We start from the raw sequence: 27,167 nt of genomic DNA on the forward strand, positions 1-27,167 counted from the left end.
TTATTTTCTTGAACTTCTCTTGGGATTTCTTTGCCTTTATAGTCACCACCATTTTGTTGTAGTTCCAAGGCACAGCAGTAGGATCTTTCATGGGCTTCTGTGGCGCGCGTCCACTAACCACGGGCTCATTCAGCCTCGATGGTTTAATTGTCCCCCGCATTACATAAACTCCCTTGGGCACATACATCTGGGTTGTATTGTTCAGCTCGAATATCCTGGGAGGACTCAATGTCATCTGCTTTTCTTTACGGCCTTGAGGGACATAGAGAACAACATCTTTGAACTTCTTTTCTTTGTCATCAATGGCAATGATGGCCTTCAATGCTGGGTCAAATTCCTTATCCTCACAAATCATTCCAATTACCGGCCCGTTGTTGTGGGCTGGGAGTGGGTTGTTGGTCATATTGGGAACCTCTTCATCCTTCAGCACTATCTTCCATTGTTCTATCAAGTTCTCCACGGCTCTCTTCAGAGTCCAGCAATCATCCATGTCATGCCCTTCTGCCCCTGAGTGATAGGTGCATTGGGTACCGGCTCTATAAGCGGGTGATGCTAGGTTTTGCCTGGTTTGAGGAACAGGCTGTAGCAGACCCATTTGAACAAGCTTTGGTAACAAACTGGAGTAGGTTTCGCCAATTTGTGTGAAATTTGGCCTCTTGGGCGGTTTATAAGGGTGGAAATTATTTTGTGGAGGACGGGGGTTGTAGTGGGTTTGGTAAGGAGGTTGGTTTCTAGGAAATGGAGCTTGATTTCTGTTGGCTTGTTGTTGTGGCTGGACATAAGGCTGAGCATTCATGACCGAGTATGGCTGAGGAGTATATGCCAAGTCTTGGTAAGGGCAATAGTGGTGCGGGGTCCTTTCTGAGAAAAGGGATCTGGGAGTACAGTTTCTCCTTGCACCCGACACTGCCATGAATGTTTTTTCCTTTTTCTTTCCCTTTGCTATTCCTCCAGACCCACCCTGAATGGCTTGGGAGGTAGATCTGATAGCGGATTGGCTTAGAATTTGACCAGTTTTCAGCCCATTTTCAACCATTTCGCCAATCTTGATAGCTTCAGCGAACGGTTTACCCATTGCGGACATCATATTTTGGAAGTAGTCAGCTTCCTGAGCTTGAAGGAAAACTGTGACCATTTCAACCTCATCCATCGGAGGCTTTACCCTGGATGCCTGCTCACGCCATTTAACTGCGTACTTTCGGAAGCTTTCTGAGGATTTCTTTTTCAAGTTTGTCAATGAGTTCCTATCTGGAGCAATATCAATGTTGTACTGGAACTGCCTGAAGAAATCTCTAGCAAGATCATCCCAGATGTGCCAGCGGGATATATCCTGGTCCATGTACCACTCAGATGCGATGCCAACCAGACTTTCTCCGAAATAGGCCATGAGTAGTTCTTCCTTTCCACCTGCTCCTCACAGCTGATTGCAATATCTCTTGAGATGAGCAATAGGATCACCATGCCCATCGTACTTCTCATATTTTGGGGTTTTGAATCCCAATGGTTGGTGCACATGAGGGAACATGCATAAATCGGCATAGGATACACTTTTCTGTCCACTCAAGCCTTGTATGCTTTTGAGACTCTGTTCCATACTCCTCATCTTCCTCAAAATCTCTTCTTGCTCAGGAGTTTTGGTGGTCTTTTCTTGCCCGGCAGCGAACTCAAATTGGGGTGGTTGAGGGTAAGTATAAGTAGGAAACTGAGGAGGTTCCACTTGGAAAGATGGTGCTTGAAATGTGAAGGAAGATGAATCAAAGTTAGGCCTGGGTAAAACAGGTTGTGTCGTAGCTGAACAAGGTGGCGCGGTGAATATGTTTGAAGCCGCACTTGAAGCTAAAACCTGGAGGCGAAACTCAGAAGGTGTTCCAGCAAAGTGGGCTGAAATGGTAGGGTATCCCAGTGGAGTATTTGGATAACTTATGGGGATGTTGGAGGTCCCACTTGCCCTGGGGAAAAGCTTAGGGAATCCAGGGATCGCACTTGGCGGTTCTTTTCCATTGGCCCAGGCGTCCCATATTTCCATCATGCGGAGACGCAGAATTCTATTTTCCTCAGCCGTTGCTGACTCAGAAGTTGTGATGGCCGAGATCGAACTATCCTCTGGAATAGGAACTGTTGGCAGAGGAATTTCCGAAGACATTTCAACGCTTCCTTTTGACCTTGTGAAGTATGAATGTGATGCCAGACTACCACAAAACCAACCACCTTACTATAGAACCTCTAGATTGGAAGACAACAAACCAGTTAGTTTGAAGCAATTAACACATAGGAAATCGCACGTTGGGGTGTGATGCACCTATACAGTTAAATGTGTTTCTACATGTTTCGCAACGGCTGCATGTTTCATCCCGGCTCTGCTTATTTTCCCAATTTTCTCTTTTTTTTCTTTCCACTTTTATTTGAAATTATTTACAAAAAACGTGACCGGATCCGATGAGGATTGCCTACGTATCACGATACCACGTGAATCAGATCATTACGTAGTTCAAGAAAAACAAGTGCGAAAAAGAAAGAAACAAATTTTTTTGGGGAATTTTCAAATTTTCATTAATAAACTCCTAAACTTTCTATTACAAAGACTTCAAACTGCTCATTTTCTTGGAATTTTAAAACTACCAACAGACTAAAAAAAATAATTTCCAAAATACAGACTCAGTAAGTGAAAAATCATGAATACATCAATGCTTCGACTCCTGGGGCTCGTGGGACGTCATTCGGTCTCACGGGTCTACGTGCAAGATCCCCTTGAAGCCGCTTCAAATCACTCATTATCTAGCGGACAAATGTCATTACAGCAGCGAAGAAAGTGGTCTGAGTCATATTCTCACATGCGTGGCATTTCATGACGATGTAGTCGGCAATGGCTCTAACCCTCTCTCGAACAATACCCTTTTCCTGAAGTAAACACCCGATTTGCTGATTCCAGGCCTCCAACACTTGAGTGTCATGATGATTTTGATTCCGCAATTGTTGGATATCTTCGTCCATTTGGGCCATCAAAGCATATCAATGTTCCCTATCGGCTTTAAAATTCCTGGCCTGTTTGTCCGCCTCATTTTCAAGGGTGATTAGCTTTCTCTTTAAATTGGCGATTGTCCCCTCGAATTTTCTTTTCATTTGTCACAAAAACTCTGCCAGCCCTTCTGCATTCTTTGCCAATTGTGCTCGGACTTTTGCTAGACTAGCCTCAGATTTTTCTAGGTTATCTTGACACTCAAGTACTTTCTTTCTCAGACCGATTATAAGCCTTTCATCTTCCCGACTTCTTTTCGGGTTTCTAGCAGCTAATCTCATTTTATGGATTTGAGCTTTGAGAGCTTCGTTTTCCTGAGTTAGCTTTTTCTTTTCCCCTTCATCTGCGGCTACTTGGATACTGTGGCCAAATTTGAGGTCCCTGATTTGTCCCTTTAATTTACTTATATTAGCCCTATAGCTTTCTTCTTTTGCCAACCAGCCCCACTGCTCCTGCGAGTCGTTACTGAATTGTTGGACATGAGGTCTCTTAGCAGGTCTCTCGGGCTCTCGAGGAATTTGACATCTTTTGCCAAACCAAACCATATAATTGGGGTCCACCTCACCTCTAGCTAGATCCCGCACCATAGTCTTGGGTTCGAGAAATCTGCACTCATTCCAAACTTGGCGAACTCCTATACAGACTTAGGGCCCAATTCGACAACATATATACTCAAATATTCATCATGGGGAACGGTTTGAAATCTTCCCAGTTGGCGCAAAACCCTGTGAGGAGCATATGGTTGAATGCTCCAGATGCCCATTAGGAGAAAGTAGCACACTTTAGATGACATGTATATGACTTCGGTGGCAGGGAGTCATCCAAACGTCCACTCAATTTTATCTGAAGTTAAAGAACTCAAGCGGGCAAACCAAGATTCGGTACCCTCTGGAAATTCAACCCCCGCCACTCGGCTTTCAAATTCTTTGATGCAATCCAAACCTGTCATGCCGTAGTTCATATACCCGACACGGTGACAGAGATGTTCCAGTATCCACAGTTGTAGTAGTAAGTTGCTGCCTTGGAAGAAAATTCCCCCTTCTCGGCAGATGGTCAAGGCTCGGTAAATCTTAGATAAGATTAGGGGAACTAATGTGCCATTATCTTTCTTGATTGCGACATCAACCATTCCTACGAGGCCCAATTCTATGTTGCCGTCTTTTTGCGGACATATTATAACACCCAAGAATGCTACTATAAAATCCAAACCCCGCCTTGCCTCCCATTTATCTTTATTTCCAGCATAGGTCAGACCAATATTCGGTGCTTCGAAACCTTGGGGATCGCCATAGTGTTGGTACTGGAGCTGGAAAGTGCAAAACCCTTCAGATAAATTCCCATCCTGAATATCCTGGCTAATACTCAACATATCCAGAAACTTGTGAGGAGATATTGGTCTCGCTGACACCGGGTAGCGACTTCTAAGGTTTCCGCTAAGGCCGGCGTAACCCGCAATTTCCTCTAGCGTGGGTGTGAGCTCAAAATTAGAAAAGTGAAACACATTGCGAGTCGATCCCAAAAAGGTATCAAGGCTTCAATCACGTCCAATCTTGGCTTGATGTTAAAAGTCCGACAAGACCACCCAAAACCTTTATCACAGTTCCTCGGCTACCTTTTCCTAGGTCATTCCACCACATGTGGAGTTGTAAGGGGATCTCTTCAAGAGCTGCGAAGGGTTCATTTTCATCTGTGTTCATCATGCACATTTATTAGGGTGATTTAATTTAAAAGGTTATGAATCATTTGGACTCAAGAAAAGGTTATCAAAATTTCATAAAAAATCCGGCTTTGCAAATACGGCCTTTCAGCACTTCGGGGAAGAAGATTTTAAGGTTGTGTTTGCTAAACGGCCAAAAACCTAAAAAAAACTACTAAAGTGGTTGTTCTTGCAAAAACGGTCTTCCGGCGTCCTTTTGGGGACATTCAACTATTTTAGACAAGAATGACATCACCTTCTTATTTACAATCAAAACAAAATTTTGTTCTTTTGGGGTACTTTTACAAAAATGAAGTTGGACCCTTCTTAATGAAAGAAATGCTTCCAAAAAATGACATATTTTTTGAATTTTGAATTTTCTTTCCAATTTTGAAAGAATGAAAATAATTTTTTGGATATTTGGAAGAAATTAAAATAAAATATTTTTTGTATATATATATATATATATATATTTATTTTTTTTTTTTTTTTTTTTTTTTTAAAAAAAAACAATTAGGGTCTAAAGAAGCAAGTAATGGAAAATATTTTTGAATTTTTTTTTTTTTGAAAATTGGGGTTTTTTTTTTTGAAAAAAAATTAAAAATAAAAAGTACTTTTCTAGAGAGGAAGTAAAGGAAAATATTTTTGGATTTTTTTTTTTTTTGAAAATTATGGGCCGGAACCGATGAGGTTTGCTTACGTATCTCACATCCGGTGAGAATCAGACCTGCGTAGTTCACCTGTTTTGACAGAACATGGCAGTTGAAAATTTTGGCTCATTTGGAGATTTCGGAATTTTCTAAATACCTACCTCTCACTCCTATATTATTATTATTATTTATTTATTTATTTTTATTTTTTTTTATTTTTTTCTTCCTCTATTCTAGAAGCCAGTCAACATGCAAGCCGAAACAAACAGATGCGCAAGTAGCACGTAAGATGCATCAAGATGGTCTTTTTCATTTGGGTACACCTGTCCTAGACAGACCCAACCCCTGTGTTGAGTTTCCAAGGTCAAATGCACATGATGCAAACAAACGTTCCTACTAGGGATCCGGTATGAGGCTTGTTATACTAGGTTTAAAAACCTGGGTTTATTGTTCTAGACATGGCTTACCCGAGTGGACAGCTCGAGTCGAGGGGGGGCAGGGTACCGGGAATACAGAAGCTTCACCGGCTTTGCAACTTATCCGAACCTCGTTCTAAAATTGGGATAAGACTCTAACAGAAAAGAAGTCACACGAAGTGCACACTTCCCAGATGATTTAGAAGACTCAGAGAGAGGAGGGTTTCGTAGCAATTTATATACAGTCCAAACAATATCAAAGCGGTAAAAGCGGCATTTAGCACATTAGGCTCAACATGTAAAAATCAGATAAAACAAGCCAACTATAACAGTTATTCTAAGCACGAATTCTTGCACCCTGAACCGAAGTTCTGGGTTTTGTCCCCAGCGAAGTCGCCAGAGGTGTCACACCTCCTTTTTGCGCACCTACCCTGAAGGATAAATGCGTGAGGGAGTTTTTCCATTTTAAGTGACATTATTCGAAAATGGGATTATTTATTTATTTCAGAGTCGCCACTTGGGAAAGGTTTGGCTTTTGGTGTCCCAAGTCACCGGTTTATCTTGAATCCCAAATCGAGGAAATTTTCGACTTTCCAAATGAAGTCTGAGAACCAGAAATTCTAAGTAAGGAATTCTTTGACCCGAGGGAAGGTGTTAGGCACCCACGGATCCCGTGGTTCTAGCACGGTCGCTTAAATTGTTATAATGGCTAAATATCTGATTTTAATACATGTTATAACTTGTGTGCTTTTATTAAGTTTGAAAAGCTTTATTTATTATTTTTAATAGAATTGCAACGTCATGAAAATGCTTCTCGAACCACGTCGCAATCAATGCACCCGTGGTTGTTAATACATTCCGACTCCGTTGAGATTTGGATTTTGGGTCACATAAATGCACACCCGAATTTAAGAATGTAATTTATTAAGAATGCTCCTAAAGGCTAGCGTATTATTTTTTTTTGGGGAAGGCCGTGAAATTCGCTAAACGGCCATTCCGAATTCTAAGTATTTTTATTATGACCAATTATTGAGGGCCCCACAATTTGCATTTTTTATTTGGCGAGGCTCGTCTCATCATCTTTATTTAAAGACCAATCTTGAAGTGACTATGAATTTTTTTATTTATTTGTCTTTAATAATAAAAGAAGAAAACCTAATTATTTAGACTATTTGAAAGAACCAAATCCTTATAAATCCATTTCAGATCAGCCAGGCCCAATAACTAAATAAATAAAAATGTAGCCTTTTAGCAAGTCGTTCAAGACAACCCCTATTGTGTTCATAAGGGGGCTGGACAGTCTGGGCCCACAGTGAACCCAGAAACATGACAACGGTTTCAATTTCGAAGCCTGCCATGGTTTATATGCCCCAATAAGCCTTTTTTGATTCAAATTGCACGCTAGTCCTCAATCACTGGACACTCAGACCATTCAATTCATTTAACGGTGCACATATATGGTGAACATGAACATTAATTTTATTTATAAGGGGTGGGGACGAGATGGCCTTTCAACATGCAAATGCAGCGTGTATTCTTTCAGATAGGAGATGTATCTAGTGCTTTTGAATCCAAAACGTATATAGTTGTATAAACTCGGCAATCCAAATTAAAACTCAACTTCATGCTATTAAACTAAACTACGTGAGTCATTGATAGATTCCCTTAAGCACAGATTAAATTATGAGTCACTGTCTATGAATAAGGTATCTAATGTTCAATGAACTTGAATCATACTAAACTATACTAAGCAACTGTATTAACACCAATTCCAAACGCCAGCCCAAGACCATCCAAAACTAAATACAAATGAATTGAAATTAGTCCACTACTCAACTGTTTGATGATTAATTGTAAAATGCAGATCTAGAACCAGTTAATTCTGTTGCTGACTTTCGGTTAAACTAATGACGTTATTAAGGTTATTAACTAAACAAAATTCCAGCAACTAGATAGTCCGTTAACAGTCCAAAGCAAATCAAATTATACAGTAGATGTCCCAACCAATACCAACCAAAACTAAGCTATATTAAGTAATTACACATCAACTAATATCTATTTTTTGAAACACGGGGGCCAAAGTATGAATATTTCCATTTTTTCATCTTTCAAGTCAGAGCTACATCAAAGCTTAATTCGAGTGTGTACTTGAATTGGAAAGTGAGAAGAAGGAGAAGTAAATCAGCAACAAAAGATAGCAAATAACAGCAGTAGCACCGACAAACAGCAATATGGGACAATAAGAACCAGCCCAGTGAAAGTCAGAGATCTAGAAATGTTTCAGAAAAACCAAAGAGCTAAACAGATCAACTCAAACCAATTGGAAATAAACCAAACACCAACTCGAAATCAAGCTGGGACAAATCTGAAACCAAACAGCTCAAACAACCAGCCTAGAGTAACTTTGATTGAGCCTAAATCTCACACTGAATGTGAATTTGACCATGGGACAATGCCTTTCTGGAATTTTAGAGTTTTTTCAGAGGTTTTCCTTTTGCTTTTGTTTGTTATCTATCTAGAACCGAAGTCCCAATGAATTCTCCTCTCTCTCTGTTCAAAAATAGACTCTCCCCTTTCATATATCTCAACAGGCCTCCTCCTCCAGCTCTTTGAGCACTTAGTCCATTAAAAAACTGATTTTTTGCCATGTTATTCCTTTTGTTTTTCCACTCAAGATCAAAAAGAAATGTATTCCCCATCAGATTCCCCTGACAGCCCTCTTTTCCATTATTAAAATGGTTTTCCTTTTATTAAACTAAACAAATATGGGCAGCATGAATATGCCCTAACAGCACATGCTGTCAAGTTACCTTTAATGCATTAAAGAACTACAATTTACATGATCTAAAATGAATAAACAGGGCTAGCAGAATCGAAATAAATTGAAACTCTGAATCAGGGAATGTCAAACAAACCAAATTGGCACCAAACATTTCAAAGGGAACAAACAAACTACCAACACTTAATTGACAAAACTTAATTAATCGGCTAACGTAGTTTATAACATACAATTAACAGTCAAAAAAATTCAGACCAAAGAAAGGATCCGTAAAAGGAGGAGAAGAAAATAAATGACAAAATAACCAAAAACTGATACAACAAACTAAACACAAAAATAAAATAAAGCAAAAGAGAAAGGAAAAATACCTCACAAAAAAATCAGAAACCAAATGGGCTAAGGCTTGAACCGACTCCAATATTTTGAGGTCAAATGGACCTTAATTGAGTGTTCTCGACTGAGAACACTCGACTAAGGTCGATTATGAACCCCAAATCTCTTCTAATTTGGACCAATTCCGGTTTTGGTCTTCGTTAGGGTTCCCTCGTTTAATTTGGGATTCGAACCGTTCTAGCATATTCGAGCAAAAACTAGAGTGTTCTAGAGATGGGGGAGGTCCGGGGGTCCCGTGGTGTGAGTTTGGAACTGGTTGGGGTGGCTTTAGGGTTCCGATCGAATCTTCAAACGAAGATTCGAGACGGTGGGGGATGATTCGAGGTACAAGGGTCATGGATTCGTGTTGTGGATGGGGAGATGGCTCAGGGGTGTTATTTTGGTGGTCACCGGCGTTGTTGCCGCCGGGTTTATGGTGAGGGGGTAGAAGGGCAGCGCTAGGGTTCTTGGGGTCGTCTGGTTTGTTGAGAGAGATGAAGAGAGGGGGGTAGCTTAGGAGGGTGTGGGGTGCGTTTGAAAGTATATATATGCGATGGGTGAGTGAATCCAAGCCGTTAGATCTGATGAGATCCACGGTTTGGATCACTTCACTTATATAAAACGGGGTCGTTTTGGTCTCAGTGGGGGACTGGGTCGATCCAGGGAAAAACGGGTCGGGTTATAGGGTGAGGTCTTGGACCGTTGGATGAGGATGGATGAACGGTCGAGATTTACTGGTCTCGAAACGACGTCGTCTGATGCGTCTTTGAGAGCTGTGGGTTTGGACCGCATATAAGTCTCGTTTGGGCCTGATTTTGGCCCAAAAATGAAATGGCCCAGTCCAATTTCTTTTCTATATTTTTTGTTCTTTTCCTAGTTTTTCCGAATTTACCAAAAATCCTAAAAATAAATTATAAAACAACAATTATATTACACAGACAATAATTGATTCTTAATAATAATTAACACACAATATTAATTAAATAAAATCACACCATTAAACAAAAAAATGACAAAATTACCAAAATAATATTTTTTTTGTGATTTTCATTTCAAATATGATTTAATTAATTCCTAATAGCAGAATAAAATCCTAAATTCATGCAACATATTTTTTGTATTTTTAATTAAAAATAAACAATCACAGACAAAAACTACAAATAACTATCCAAAATGCCACGCAAATTCTCAAAAATTGTACATAAAGGAAATTTGTTTTATTTTTTGATTTCTTTTGGGCTAATTTCTCGTGAAGTAAAATCACGTGCTCACACTTACGTTGACCTGGCATGCTGCGCCACTGATGTGTGGCTATAATTTCATAGTTTTAAACATTATGTGCTTTGTATTTTTCATGTTTTAATGATAAATTACAATTTATTTGCGCGTAATGGAGTCTATTATATGTGTAGGTGAATTGGACATGAAAGTGGAACAAAAAGGATACTTAAACGTTGAAAGTGTGCTCGAGAGCAGTAAAAAGGAGAGTTTAGGCAAAGGCCAGCTCAACTAGGCTTTAGCCTGGCGAGGCCAGCCAAAAGCCAGGCTGAACCAAGCTTTAGCTTGGCGAGGCCAGCCAAAATCCAGGCTAAACCAGGCTTTAGCCTGGCGAGGCCAGCCAAAGCCCAGGCTGAGGCTGGCGTTAGGCTGGCGACGCTAGGCCTGTGGCAGGTCCAATCCAAGTTTTGAAGGCTTATTTTGTCTCCTGGTTTGACTAGGACTTGGCCTACATGTTTAGGTCTCTTCTTATACATATAAATAGACCTAAAAATGCCACTTTTGAGGAAAGGCCGAGAGGAGAGATCGAGATTGGAAAAATTTGAGAGGGTATTCGGCCTAAGGAGGCAAGAACACACTAGGAGCAAGGCGGAGAATTCTTCTACGAGTTTTTTACTTCCTTCTTCCTATTTCTATTATTGGTTATGAATTCTAGTATTGCAGTTATGCATACTATTATGAATAGCTAATTTGTTATCTATGGTTTTGATGGAACCTATTAAAGGATAATTTTCCTGTTACGTTAATATAGATTTGCTGTAGCTTTTTCTCTATTTGTTCAACTACGTTTATATTGTAGTTGGTTGAATAGCTCTCAATCGACTGTACCTATTTAGTGTGTATTACTCAGGAGAGAGTGCATATTTAGGTAGTTGTTGAACAACGTATATGAGGGATCAATACGGAGGGTTTAAAGGTGGGATTAGGGATAACGAAATCTTAGTGTGATCCGAGCGAACCGTACTTAATGCCATCTAGCGTAATTCGGCAGAATATATCTAGTAAATTGTAGTAGTTACTCGGGAGAGAATTACAACACTCAGAGTGCTCATGACCGCTAAAGAAGATTTAGGCAAATTTATAGAAAATGTAGCGGAAAGGATTCCGACAATAGGAGAAATCATAACTCTAGACCTCCATAATCTTGTCTTCAATCCTTATCCTTGTTAATTGATAGTTTTACTGCTTTCAAGTATTTATTAGTTAATTAGATAAAAGTAAATATTATAATCTTTATATTAGGAAATTGTTGGACTTTTGTTTCTTAGCGATATTGAACAATTGTAGCTAAGCCTTAGTTCTGTGTGAGATTTCACTCCGGACTTGTATACCGAATTATATTTGCAACGACCGCTTAATTCTTTTTATAAGGTATAGTTGGGTGTGATCAAATTTTGTTACACACGTGACATAATTTTATTGGTCCTTGATTTAACCATTTTTTGGACACATGGCATGGACTTTGGGCTAACGGAGACTCATCATTTGAAAATCAACTCAACGGACTAGCTAGACCAATGCATTTGCGCTTTAATTTAAATTCATGTCCTGGATATAAATAATATAATTTTGATTTGGACTAGATATGTTTTGAATTTAGAAATTTATCCAAATTTAATATGGACTTTATTTCACAAAATATATATGTCTACACTCATATCATTACAATGTTAGGAACTAATTTATGTTTGTTTTTGGACTTTCTTACTTCCTAATTCGGTATAATAAGATCGATTTATATAGTTACAACTTGTACAGAATCATAATTATTTATTGAATATAATTTTACTTCTACATCTAAAATAATTTTGGATAGCCACATACATCCTTAATTTAGTAAAATAATTACTATATCTATAATTTACTTTATCTAGGAAACTAAATTATTTTACTTGGGATCTATTATTTTCGTTGCAACTTAACCAAATTTCTCTTAATTGCCATGGTTTTATCTCTTCTTTCTTCGAATAATACAAAATCAGTAAAAAAGATTGTATTGAAAATCAAAAAGTGTTTTGCGTAATTATTCAGTAGAGGTTAACTCAAAAGTTCATTTTTCTTTTTCATCATTCACATTGTCTTTTTGCTCCTATAATTGCAATATTTCAATATTTAAACTACAACCTATAAGTAGCACCATTTAAATTACTTATTTTTCATCATTCAATTCGATAGTGTATTTTTAAACATTGCTAATTTATTAGTGAACAAATCATTTTAGACATTTCTAATTTATTTTATTTCCTGCGGTGGTTAATGACTCTTTTCTGTAAAATGGAAACACCATAACTGCTCCATATGAAAGTTTGACCGGTAATATCATACTTTACAAGAAAGACAATAGAAGCAAGATATTTTTTAGAACTATTATTTATTTGCTTCTTACTACCTCTATTTTCCATTTGCAGTGCTTATTTGATCCTATAAATTTCACAACACTTTAATCATTAAATCAAAATAGCCCCCATTGATACAGTATAGTTACCTACTCTAAACTTCCTGTGGAATACTTCTTGTGGAATTGATTAGGAATAATGAACAAGTTATCAAGCGTAGCTCACTTTATATTTGCCCTCTTCATTGTTCTAAGTAAGTATGCATACTATAGCATTTGAAGTTTTCTTTTTAATCGAAATCATATCGATGCCTTAGAGAATGTTAAATTCGTGGTTAGAAGAGTAGTAGTTAATGAAAATCAGTACATAGAGTCTTTCGAACACATCTCCTTGCCTACGATAAACATGTAAAATCCCAAAAAAAAAAAAAAATATTCCTGCTTATGTACAAATTAATCTCAAACTCAAGATGTAGTTACATAAAATCATCTTTTGCTATTTAATAAAAATATTGTCTTTATCTTCCTCTTAAACTCTTTTATTGTGTCTTAGAATTTCTAGACTATAAATCAAAAGATATTATATCCAAAAACCCTGGTTCTGACCGGAGGCGGAGCTAGAGTTTCGGGAGTGGGTTCGGCTGAACCCAGTAGCTTTCGTTTGAATCCTGTATTTGTCTTAAAAATTACATTAAATATGTATAAATTATTAATTTAGAACCAAATAACTTTAAACGACTAGAATTTCGAACCCATAAACTTGAAATCCATGTTCCACCTATGATTTTGACCTATAAAATTTAAATTTTGGATACGATTCTGAATGTAGGTACCAACACAAGAGGGATAAATGGAGCAAGGGTATGTTTAGTTCCACTTGAAGTTAGCAACCCGTGTGTGCCAAGAAACTGCAATACCCAATGCATAAACAAGTTCGGAGAAAAACCACCTGGTTCTATTAAAGGAGAAATTCTTGGTGGAAATTGTTTAACTGCTACTAGAAAATGTTATTGCTCTTTTTGTTGTGACAAAGGCTGCACTTCTGTCGATTCTGAATTCTTTAACTAGTTATTTTCTTGATGGAATATATAGAGACGATTCTTTTTTTTTTTTTTTTTTGGTTTCTTGTTGTTGTTGACGTTGTCAAGTTTACTTTCTTTATTGAATTAGCAAAGAGTGGATCTTTTTAATCCAAAATGATATATTCTTTTCTTTTTGGTATTTAAAGATTTTTAATCCCCAAATGTGTAATTTACGAAGCTCATCTAGCCAAAACTCAGTCTGCTATGTCAAAACCAAAATCTCTACGACTCCCTACTGTAATTCTTGCCTATTTCAAAGTAAAGTTTGCACAAAGAAACTCTTTTTCTTCGAAGCCGTTATTGTGATCGAAATAACTAAGTGTGATGCATAAGCCAACAAAGTAAATTTTGGCGACAATAAATTAAAGGACATCTAGAATTATACTAAAAGAGGCATAAAATATTATTTTGATTAATTGACTTACATCAATCTATTAATATAATCTCTATCCTAATTGACTAATCCTTTTTTGGAAGAAATGTTTTGGACTTCTAAAAGTAAAATCAACTATTGTAAAGATTATATTATTTCTTCGACTAACAGATAAAATCCAAATATTGTAAGAAATTAGGGTAAACCCTAATAATTCCCCGCTTTGGCCTGAATCTTGATTCGTCTTTTTCATATAATTTTTATCTTTGTTGTGTGCCATAATTAAAAGTAGATATGGGCTGAAAATTTGAGGATGTGCACTAAAAATAGGTAGAAATTCAAAAATAGCCAGATTTACAATTGGTCGTTTAAAAATAGTCCAGTTTCAAAAGTAATCGAAATTTAGCCACTTTTCATGTAAAGATAAATCTGAGCGAAAACACTGTTCAAAATCCGGAAAATACGTCAGAATATTATACTGGAGTTCCAGCATAAGTATGCTTGAACTCCAGCATATTATACTGGAGTTCTAGGATAAGTATGCTGGAACTCCAGCATAATATGATGGTGTTCCATCATAAGTACACTAGAACTCCAGCATAATATACTGGAGTTCCAGCAAGTATAATTGTCCAGTATAATATACTGGAGTTTGGAGCACCAGTGCTCCAGTCTCCAGTATATTATACTGGAGTCAACAAAGTATACCGGTCTAGCAGAATATGCTGGAGTTCATACACAGGTGCACCGAACTTCAGTATATTATGCTGGACCGGTCTCTATTGCAGCAAAATAGTGACTATTTTTCATTGACTTCGTAAACGATGACTATTTTTGAATGACCAGTCCGAAAACTAGCTATACCGTGCTATTTTTACCTAAAAATAAGAGCGAGGTAATTTTGAAGCGCAGTATAAAAGTAAGCATGGTTAAAAGTAAATCCCTGCATTTGAAAGTGATTAGATTAAAAGTGAAGTCTATGTGCTAAACGTAAGAATGAGTAAAAAATTGAAACCCATAAGCATGAGTACAATAATAGTTTTTATTCTTAAAGACGTAGCAAGAAAAAATGTTTAAAATATGGTTGAAATTTTAGTCTTCACATGTAGTACTCCGAATATGTTTTGATAAAATCTTCATTATTATTAAATTGGTTGTTTCTTGATTTGGAATCGCCTTGAATGTGTCTTCAATATTGTCCGTGTGACGTCCCAAAATGCAATTAGTCATGATGATACCGAATCCAATCCGTTAGGTAAACCAATTTAATATTAATCCAATTTCAAATGAGATTTACAGAAAAAATAATGATGAACTAACTGAATTTTTATACAACAATCCAAGGATTGCTAGTACAAATCATGAGCTTCTAAAATTTAGAGTTTTACAAAAACTGAACTGAAATAATTACCACTTATGTTTGGATTGTACATGAACATTATTCAAATCTAAAGCTACCAAGGACAAGAGATAGCCATAACTGGACCACAGGTACATCTTCAATACCAACTCCCGCCGTAAAAAGCAGCAACAACTCCAAGTTCTGCACGCAAGGTGCAGAAGTGTAGTATGAGTACAACCGACTACATGTACTCAATAAGTATCCTAAATAGTCTCGACGAGGTAAAAGAAGCAAGAACTATAGATGACACTCAGTAACACCTGTGCAGTTCATAATTTCAACAAGTATTGAACAAATACATGATCGAAACAAGAAATATGAGGTAAAACCATTTTGATGCTAACAATTCTTTATTTTAAAGTGTTCTACTCAGTCAACAATCTAGCATATAAGGAAGACATGCAAGTAAAATCACGTAAACAGTCGTGGAAATTTCAGGTAAAGATGAAATGCAATAACTAAATATCAGTTTATTGTGTTGCGCATCCAGATCCAGTAATGGTAACCATCTCCCTCAGAGCTCACATCAACCAAAAACCCGTTGGATTATCATTATCCGCGTGTACACCATCAAGAAAGAAACACGATAGGGTGACCCTACGTGGATGGATTCGTATCCACATACTGCACGGACAACTCACGTGATGCACAAACAATTCACGTGCTAATAATATCAACCGCACTAACAACTCACATGCTATAATATCAATATCTGGATTTGCATGGACAGCTCACGTGCTAATAATATCAATCCGCCCGACGTGGTCACATGCACAATATCATAATTCGCCTTGCATGGTCACAAACATAAGAATACAATCCGTCTAGCGTGGTCACATGCACAACATCATAATTCGCCCAGCATGGTCACATGCATAACAACACAATCCACCCTGCGTAGTCAGAGGCATCTAGTCCAATCATATCGCACAAGAGAAAATAAATATGAATACATGTATATGATGAATGAATAATAAATCTCATGCTCCTGGACTGGTATAAATGACATGCTAAAGTGTAGGCATGTGCAGAATTTGCTATCATAGCTCAAATCGGCAATTTCATTACAGAAGAGCATTTATCAAGATCATTCAGGGATTAAACCTCTATGTAGCCTCAAATAAGTTTCAAATAGTTCACATGATATTACAAATATGAGAAACATCCTAGTTTAAAGCTTAACAGTCAATTCTAGGCTTATCATAGCCTAAACACTACCTGACTATGGATAAATACCCCCGGTTTCAGCACATGGGTTCAAAACCCACGCATGCGCCCACCCACAAACATAACTATCACAAATAATTTAGGCAACCCGTGCATCAACCATGTTTAAATAAGTTACTTATGCCAAAGAAGCCAAGACAAATACCGAGCAAGTAAAACGACACTCTAGAAATGCCATTATGCGCGTCTCCACCTCCGAACGGCTCGAAACTAGCCAAAAGCAACTCAAAAACATTAAATAATTCCTAAGGAAACAATCCAAAATGATATAAGGTCGAATCTTTCCACTTTTACTTAAAATCAATCAAAAAGTCAAATCCGGGCTTGTACCCCAGAAACCGACAAAACTCACAAAATCTGACAACTCATTCAATTACGAGTCCAACCATACAAATTTCACTCAAATCCGACTCCGAATAGATGTTCAAAACTCAAAAAAAAATTATAAATTTTAGACAAAAATCCTCATTTTCTCTTTGAAATCATCAATCAAATGCCAAAAAACTAAGATGGGATCACCTAGTAAAATCAACACCAAATATAAAAGCATTTACCCCAATCCACATTGTGAAAATCGCCTCAATTCGAGCTCCATAGCTCAAAATATGCCAAAATGAAATCAAAATCCCGAAATTAAATGTTTTAATGCAATGCCAGGGGTCCCTCTTCGCGATCGCGATCCCCAACATCGAGATCACAATTAAAAAAAATATTCCTACTCAATATTTACCCTTCGTGATCCTGAATATTCCCTCGCGATCGCGATGAATAAATTCCAGCAAGCTTGCCCAACTCTTCTAGATAGCCTCTAGTATAATGGCTATAACCTTTTGTACAAAATTCCAATTGACTAACGGTTTTATTTTCTAAAACCTAGACATTAAGGGCTACAACTTTCATTTTTAGATTTTCTCCAAGTTTCTTATATATTGCAAGATATAAGCTTCCATATTCAGTTCAGTGACAATAGAATTTCTTCTTTGCGATTGCGAAGAACACTCCGTGAACGCCATTCACAAGTGTCCTTTATCAATTTTACTCATTGCGAACGTGACCCGAAGTCCGAGATCACGATGTACACTGCTGTAGCCAAAAACCAACAACTAAAAATGGCTAGAAATTGTCCAAAACCACCTCAAAACTCACCCGAGCACATCGGGACCTCGTCTGAACATACCAACAAGTGTCAAAACATATTACAGACCTACTCGAGGCCTCAAATCACACATATTAATACCAAAACCATGAATTGTTAATAAAGATCAATCTCTTAAGTTCATAATCTTCTAACTTCGAACCAAGTATCCGATTCAAGCCTAACCAATCCGGAATGAATCCGAATTTTGCATACAAGTTCCAAATGACGTAACGAACTTATTCCAATTCCTGGAATATCAATTCAAACAACATATCATCAAAGTCAACTACCTGTCAAACTTATGAACATTACAAACCTTCAAATTGTCAACTTTCACCAAATAGTAATGAAACCTTTTAGAAATATCCAAACCCGAATCTGGGCATACGCCAATGTCCAAAAATCACCATCCTAACCTAATGAAACAATCAAACTTTTGATCCGAGGTCAAACACTAAAAAGTCAAACTTGGTCAACTCTTCCAACTAAAAGCTTTAAACTTGAAATTCATCCTTCCAAACTTATTCTAAATCACCCGAAAACTGAAACCGATGATAATACAAGTCCTAATACAACATATGGAGCTACTCATGCCCTCAAACCACAGAGTGAAGTGCAAATGCTCAAAATCACCAATCGGGTCAATATATTTTCCCCCACATAAACATACATTCATCCCCGAATGTGCCATGAGTCGTTCCAAAACCTTCAAATCATTGTGCAACCTTACCATGCACATACCCGGGAGTAATCCCACGTCACCCAAATCCATATAAGCCTGGCAACACAATATAAATGAAGATCCTTAATTCATCCTTAGCCCATAAAGCTTGGAACTCAATTTCCAACATATGGAATTCCTTACAAAACCCAAATCTCGCACTTACATTATGTATAAGTCCGAACAAGTTGTATCAAGCCATAACCATAAACCAAGATGAAATCACATGATATACTACATAACTCATATAATCGTAGAAAAATTTTCGATCACAGTAGCCGCTCAAAACAAACCCAAAAACGGTAATAAACCTCATATCGAATGAAACCTCGTTAAAAAACTTCGTACACTGCCGCTGATGAAAGAAACACGCAGAAACTCATAACCACTCGTTAGAACAACAAGTCATGAAGCTCTCTCTCTCTCTCTCTCTCTCTCTCTCTCCTCTAACAAGAACCAAAGCTAAATCGTAAGTTGACTTTCGATATTATTATTCATAACATACCGTAATCAAATTCGATAGTATCCATTCTTGGTCCAATGACCTTATTTCATCAGACACAACAATTCTATTGACATGTCATACCAATACAACCTAACGCCACAACCGTGCAATCTGTGCACTAATAAGCAACAATCCAAATGTACTTAAACATGAAAAAATGACTAAAATGAGAAAACCATCCCGCAAGCTCAACAAGTACCAACACAACGCAATGCTATGAACCCATCACACATAGTAGGGCCAAGACACACGAATCTAATTCAAAATATCATATCCCAACGTAACCCCACGTCAATGTGTGACCCCATCCAAACATTGGCCCATATGAAATACCTCAAGCCATAATGTTCTAAATCAATAACGACACGTAATTCGACATAAAATACACGAAGTGCATGATTATAACCATGGAGAAACGGATAACACAATATACCACCAACTGGAAAGATCATAACGAAGGCACAATCAACCATTCAATACCCTAATAACCATCTCACCCTAATTTCACCGCACGACCCAAATAGAAATGCATCTAACATGCAAGTAACCAACAGATCACAACCCATTGTAGCATGGAAGAGTAACACATAGAACATATTAGATACGAATAAGATCAATTCAAACCAAATGGAACATCCATCAACAATAAAAGTACAGAGTCAACCAATCCAACCCGATATAGAATACACACCCTCATTAGGCCTACCACTGAGCCCCCAAATCAACTCCAGTCATCCCCAAATGGATAAATAGCCCTCCAAAAGTCCACAATGATCTATCCATAACATGTAACACCATCTATCTAACTTTGGCCACATTTTCACAGTCTGCAACCCCAAAATAATCTACTTCTGAGAACTCCCAATCTCCAAATCCATAGAACACATGAATCATTATAGTTGATCCCAACTTCACCACTCGAATGACTAACAAATCTCTCATACACAATCATCCCCACGAGATATATTTCTATAATCCTTCCGTGCCACATAGCAAAATCTGAATGTCAGTAGTCGATCAACCATGCGAGTACCTCAATGCCAATGAAGCGACTATAAGTCAAAATACAGAGTGCCTTCTGAAATGTGCACCCTTCTCAGGCAATACCGAGTAGTAATAGAATTCATCTGATCACCTTAAAACATCAATGCTATCTAAGAATTCATGACCATCCCTTCAAAACTGAACCGTCACCTTATACATGCAAATCTAAATCCCACAAGATGCACTGCATCTATTATGCCATCAAATGAAACCGCGAGAATCTCATAATAAATTCTGAGTCACAAGCAGACTACATACTCAATTAGCCAGGAACCTTTCACTTTATCCCATCCAGTAGAAAATCACAATACGCAACATGCACGTCACGCTGAGAGGAAATATCCATCTCAAATCGTGGTAGAAACCATCGAGAACACTTAGAAATTCCATTTGTAGATAACCAATCTATTAGAGATGAATCTTTCTAACTCAAGCAAGCCATGCAGGTCGCCAAATCCAAGAGTATTGCCACAAAACACTCGTAAAGCCTCATCTCATCATAAGAACTAAAAGAACTAATCATATCCTTTATCGTGCTAATCCAACCTACTACCAAGCTGTCCTATTCCTCTGAGCTCCTTTTAAATCACCCTCAAGTTATTACTTCTCCTTGTCAGAACACCACGATCCTCACCCAAAGCTCACCACAAGAGATCCTAGCATAAAACCACTCTATTCTAAGGCCGATAAGTTGTTGTATTCCCTCTCAAGCACCCCCAAAAGTACCATAACCGAGACACCCACTCTGAAGAGACCTTTTGTGAATCTAAAGTCCTTTCCTTCACCTTTTTGATATTGAAATGTAGAATCTATAATGATATATAAATACCGCAAGTCTCGACATCATGCAATGTAAATCTCAGATTCTAGCCATATACAAATCCAAAAAATTCTCAATTGCTACATATAAATCTTGAATCCATTAGAACCTTCTCGAGAGTGATCCACTCTGCTCAAATCTGAATTGCACCGCCCAAATGCGCCGGATGATCTGTGTCCCATTAGCACGATAACACCCAAAAAAGTAACTCCGCCGTAACGCAACCGAGCAAATTCTTACTCCATGCACACTATATCCTTCATAAATAACTACTCAATCATTCCATGATTCCCATATAACCATAAAGTATAATACACTATGCATCCAGAAATTTCTTTGCTTAAGTCATCCTCAAAACTAGCCTCCGCAAGTCATAACCAATCCCCAAGTATGCCTCAGATCGAAACCAATATAACACGTAACCATACAATCAAATCGTTGATAGTAGACTCCACTACTTGGCTCAAAGTCATAGATCAAAACACTTGATAACTTACAATGCCATACTCTACTACTATCATAATACCGCAGTGAGATTCAACTAAATCCTTCATAAGGTCATATAACAAAAATCATATAATACCTCATATCATCTGCTAAGCTCGCATTCATCTTTGTGATGGTCATGTCAACTTTCTTACCTAATCCAAACTCAAAGTGCACCACCTATACTAATGGTAGAAAAGAAAGAATCCACACAACATCATAAAGATCACACATCTGTAGATTACCCCGCAGGTGACAACCTACTTGCTTAGCCTCAAACTAACATCTCTATACCCTTTCACAACCACAACTACTACACAATTATTTAATCTTTCTGAGTCTGAACTCATCAACAAGACATGAAAATATCATTTGTTTCACAAATGAAATAACACAAAAAAATCTGTCAAAAACATTCATAACTCAAGACTGTATGACACATCCAAAGAAATCGAGCATCTGATAGTCCTTTTCACATCTCAAACAAACTCTTTCCATAATATTCAAACCATCTGAACACATCCCGCAGTCACATCCTACTCATCATATAGCCTCCAACCACTCACCGAACCGCCAATCTCACTCATAGGGACACCACTAGACATAGAAGTCCAAAAGCACATGCTCAGACAACTGAAGCTACTAGGCATAAGTTGTGATCCAAGATGGGCCTCAAGTCCTCCAAACTGGCCCATCACCAAAACATAGAAAGCACATCTCACAACTCATCCATGGAATCCACAAGAAGTTGATATAGAGCTGAAGTGCTCACATGCATATATGAGTGAATGGAGGGAATTCAAAGAATTATGCTTCAAGCTGAATCAATGCCTCACGATAAGGAAGAAAAGATGGGAAGTTTATCCTAAATGCCTTGTAGCCTCTCGAAGATAGGTATGGACGTCATCATACCGATCCGCAAGACTCTACTAGACACTTGCTCATGACACGTAGAACCTATGAACCTAGAGCTCTGATACCAACTTGTCCCAACTCAAAATCTAATTAGTTGTGATTGTACCTAACCCAACCAGCTAGGTAAGCCAATTTCACATTAATCCAATTTCAAATGAGATTTACTGAGAAAATAATAATGAAATAACTGAACTTTTATACAACAACCTAAGGACTGGTAGTACAAATCATGAGCTTCTATGATTTGGAGTTGTACAAAAACTGAACTAAAATAATTACCACATCTATTTGGATTGTACATGAACATTATTCAAATCTAAAGATACCAAAGGAAAGTGATAGCCATAACTGAAATGCGGGTACATCTTAAATTGCAGCTCCCGCCATAAACAACAACAATAACTCCAATAAGTATGAGTACAACTAACCCCATGTATTTTGTAAGTATCCTAACTAACCTCAGTACGGTAAAATAAGCAAGAACTGTAGATGATACTCACTAAAACCTATGCAGTTCATAATATCAATAAGTATAGAACATATACATGATCAAAACATGAAATCTCAAGTAAAACTACTTTGATGCTCATAATTCTTCATTTTAAAGTGTTTTGCTTAGTCAACAATCCAACATATAAGGATAAGCAAGTAAAATCAGGTAAATAGTAAAGGGAATTTCAGTCCGTTGCAGCGTGCAACCCAATCCAATAATAGTAACCAGCTCTCCCAAAGCTCACATCAACTAGAAACCCATCGGTTTCTCACAATTCGCGTTGTCCGTGCACACGCTGCACGGACAACTCATCTGCTGCACGGACAACTCACGTGCTAATAATATCAACCGCACAGATAACTCCCGTGCGGCACATACAACTCACATGCTATAATATTAATATCTGTATCCACTTGGATAGCTCTCATGCTGCACGGACAACTCACATGCTAATAATATCAATCCGCCCATGTGTTGTCACATGCACAATATTATAATTCGCCCGGCATGGTCACAAGAATAACAACACAATCCTCCCGCGTGGTCACATGCATAATATCATAATCCACCCGCCCTGGTCACATGCATAACAATACAATCCACTCGGCATGGTCACAGGCATCCAGTCCAATTAAGTTTTTTTCCTCAAGTCTAAGAAGTAAGTCTCTGATAGCCCGTGCGGACCGGCCTTTGTTGCTGCAAAATACTTCTATAGTCTACACATAAGTTGTTGTACTCATATCTCATAGAAAAGGTTCCCGGATAAGCAGTGCAGAGCTATCTTTCCAGCTGCAAAATACAATTGCAGTCCACGCAATTAAAGTATAGTCCACCCATTTCAGATGCTCTTAAATTACTCATTCAAGCATGTTGGCCGTAAAAATAATGTGCGATCCGCACAAATACGAAGTACAATGCACATTCCTCAAACAAATCGACCGACACTAAACACAAATTAACATAAGCAGTTGAATCTCTTGGGCAACAAACGATCATACATTATTTCAGTGTAATACCATCCTAGACCCACTCTAAGCAGAAGTAATCATGACTTCGCAAATACCCCCTCCCCACTTTTACCAAAATGGAACAAAAAAGACTACATTTCAAAAAATATACTAGAAAAATTTAATCAATAAAAGTGGAAAAGATTGATTTATGTGTATTAGATTGTGTTAAAAACACCCACAGAGATTGAGTATGACCAGTTGATTAGCATACAATAGTGAGTGGAATTGATTCCACATATTTGGTATGTTAGGGCTTGGTCAAATAGTGAAAAGTGTAAAAAGTTGATGTAACCCCTTTGTATGCTTATTAGTAGGTCGGGGGCAATGTTAGAGAGTGTGGCCGCAAAATGTCAATTGTGATCCGCACTCAGTTACTTGGGCAGCTCATGTTCTTGAGGTTTTGCAGTCCGCACTTTTTGAAATGCGGCCGCAATTGTGGCCGCCTCAAATTAGTGCATTAAGTGATCATGTGCGGCTAAAAATGAGTTTTGTGCGGCCGTAAAGTGCTTCGCCTTAATGGCGAAATATTTGAGAGACTTTGCATTTGCGCATTTGATTCTCCCTCCATTTGTGCGGCCTGCACTCAAAATCTACGGCCATAATTTCGATCGTGCTGTCCGAAACAAATTTTTTACAGTCGCACTAATTAAAGTACGAACCGCAATTTGTACTTTTTCTTACCATATCACAATACCTAACACTTGTTAATGCAACTGTCACACCTCCTTTTTCACTTACACCCCGTAAAGGGTGTAGATTCAAGGGAGTTTTTCCACTTAGAGGACAATCGGAACGGGATTTAATTGTTAATTATTCAGAGTCGCCACTTGGGAAAGGTTTGGCTTTTGGTGTCCCAAGTCACCGGTTGAATCCCGAACCCAGGAAAAATATGACTCTGTTACAGTCTGCGAACCAGAAATCCAAGTAAGGAATTCTGTTAACCCGGGAGAAGGTGTTAGGCATTCCCGGGTTCCGTGGTTCTAGCACGGTCGCTTAACTGTTGTATTTGATTTTATCTGATTTTAATACATGCTAGCTTATGTGCCTTTTATTTAATTTTGAACCGCTTTTATTATAATTATTTTTAAAAGAATTGCAACGTCGTGAAAATGTATCTCGAACCATGCCGCAATCAATGCACCCATGGTTGTCAACACACTTCGACTCCGTTGAGATTTGGATTTAGGTCGCATCAATGCGCACCTGAGTTTAGGAAAGTAATATTGTTAATCTAACGCGCCTAAAGCAACTACGCGTTTTTAAATTTACGAGGGCCATGGAAATTCAACTAAATAGCACGCCTCGAATTCTAAAGGAAAAGCATTCAACTAAATGAACTACGGATATTCATATTTAAAGCGACTTTGAAAGGAAGTATCACAACTACGTCACGGGAACCGTACCCGTATTTATAATAATTTAACGGCGTGTCTAAAGAAAACTACGAGATTCACGAACCAACTAATTGGTTTGCCTGAACAATTGAGCCCACAACCTACTTCTATCTTTGAAAAGACATGGAAAATTACCACAAACTCGTCATGCCTTTCCCCAGCAGTTCTGAAAATTCCCAAAGATATCATAGTAAATAAAACCAAAAGAAAATGAAAGAAAACTAAGTTAATTGGCATGTCAATCATTGAACTAAATAGCACCAATGCAGCGTGATTAGAACGAGCAAAAAGCCTAATAATCTATATATTTTATAAAGCATAAACATCCCTTATTAACTATCTTCGTCTCTTTTACCAACAATGTTCTTACAACTTAAATAATTATGAGGTTAAATTAATAATTTTCCACACCTTTATCAGCGAATTATCTTATATTTTTACCCTTTACCACTTTCTTAGAAAAATATCTAAAATATTATTTCAATTTGATTCCCACCCAATTATACTTGAATTGAAAGTTAAATATTCTTTTCATTATGCACATGCATTGGGTCTACAACTTCTGGTTGGAGGAAATAATTAATATACCTAAGATTAAGCTGAATGTTGAGAAACTAGTCCTACGCGAGCAGAAACAATTGTATGATGAACAAACCCCATACTAATCCAAAAGCTAAAATAGAAGTGGTTATAAACTTTCTGAAAATTACTAGTCCAAAGTAGTACCTGCACGGCTTTTGCTTCTTCCTGAACTTTATCAATCACCTTGATAAGCTTTCAAAATTATGTCTGTTTAGAATTTGTATACAAGCAAATGACGCTGAGATTCAAACAACCACAGAGATTCGGCAACCCGAACTTGACCGGAAACAATGGACTACACTTCGATCGGGATCAACGAACGGCAATCAAAACCTCGGAACCCGACACCACTGGAACTCAACCAAACTCTATGTTTCAGATCAAAATCGGAACTCAGAGAAAGAAAAAATGAACTAAATCTTTGCGTGCTTTTTTAGTCTTTTCTCTCCAAAATTCTGTCCGAAACTTCTATTTTTTGGTACGTGTGTGTGTGTCGTGGTTGTTGGTGGTTGCTGGATTTTGACCGGAGAAGAAGAAACGGTGGCGGAGAAGGCGTGGAGGAGAAGCAGGGATGGGGAGTTCTCTCATTTTGGTGTAACTGTTGCTCTAATCTGTCGATTCTCTAAGGTTTTTTCATGAAGAAGAAGGTCTTTTGAGTCCAGGTTGGTCAAAAATCCCAAAACAACGGCTGATCCTTTCTGTATTCAAAACGGCTGCTTCTAATGGTGGAGCTTGGGAACGACTCTTATCTTGTTCAGCATAAAGCCATGGAAATGGCTCCCTTTTTTAGAGAAAGAAGATAGATCGGGGAGGGGGGGGGGGTCTTTTGGTGTAAAAGCTGCGCAACTTTTCGCTTTTTTCAGCTTTTTCTCTCTGTTATCTCTTATGCGCAACCTTTTTTTTTGTTCCCCTTTTTCATTGGGTAAGGAATGGTTTTATAGAGTGCCTGGAATGGGGTGTTATGTGGGGGAGTCTTATTTGGGGAGAAGGTGTTATGTGAGGTAATATTTTGGGGGGAAGGTTTTAGGTGGGGAAATATTTTGGGTGGAAGGTTTTAGGTGGGGAGAAATGATTTGGGGGGAAAATATTTTGGGGAAGGTTCTTCCCATTTTTTTTACTCCCAATTTCTTTTTATCTTCCACTTTTTGTATTTTATTTAGTTATTTTGTACTTTATCTTCTGATTTTGTTAAATGCTAAATTAAGAACCAAAACTCATTAACACTAAAAATTAGATTTCCTAATAAAAACGCAAACTGATACAAATTTAAACTAAAAATGCAAAAGGTACTATTTTTGTTATTTTCTTCCTATTTTGTTCTAAAACAAATTAACCCTTAATTAATCCTAAAATATGAAATTAGATCCTAAATGCAAATGCGTATTTTTGTATTTTATTATCGCGATTTTAAAATATAAAAATGTATGAAATGA

At 37.7% G+C, this 27,167-nt stretch overlaps 1 long non-coding RNA gene across 1 annotated transcript; it reads right to left on the minus strand.

The window, feature by feature from the left end:
• Positions 1 to 22,434: 22,434 nt before the first annotated feature.
• Positions 22,435 to 26,604, minus strand: LOC107831978 (uncharacterized). Its single transcript, XR_001658472.2, has 2 exons — positions 25,879 to 26,604; positions 22,435 to 23,537 (listed from the first exon to the last, which is right to left on the minus strand). It is a non-coding gene; the product is annotated as an uncharacterized LOC107831978 (long non-coding RNA).
• Positions 26,605 to 27,167: the final 563 nt, after the last annotated feature.

Source organism: Nicotiana tabacum, chromosome 22 (assembly GCF_000715075.1).
Source record: "Nicotiana tabacum cultivar K326 chromosome 22, ASM71507v2, whole genome shotgun sequence".
NCBI lineage: Eukaryota > Viridiplantae > Streptophyta > Magnoliopsida > Solanales > Solanaceae > Nicotiana > Nicotiana tabacum.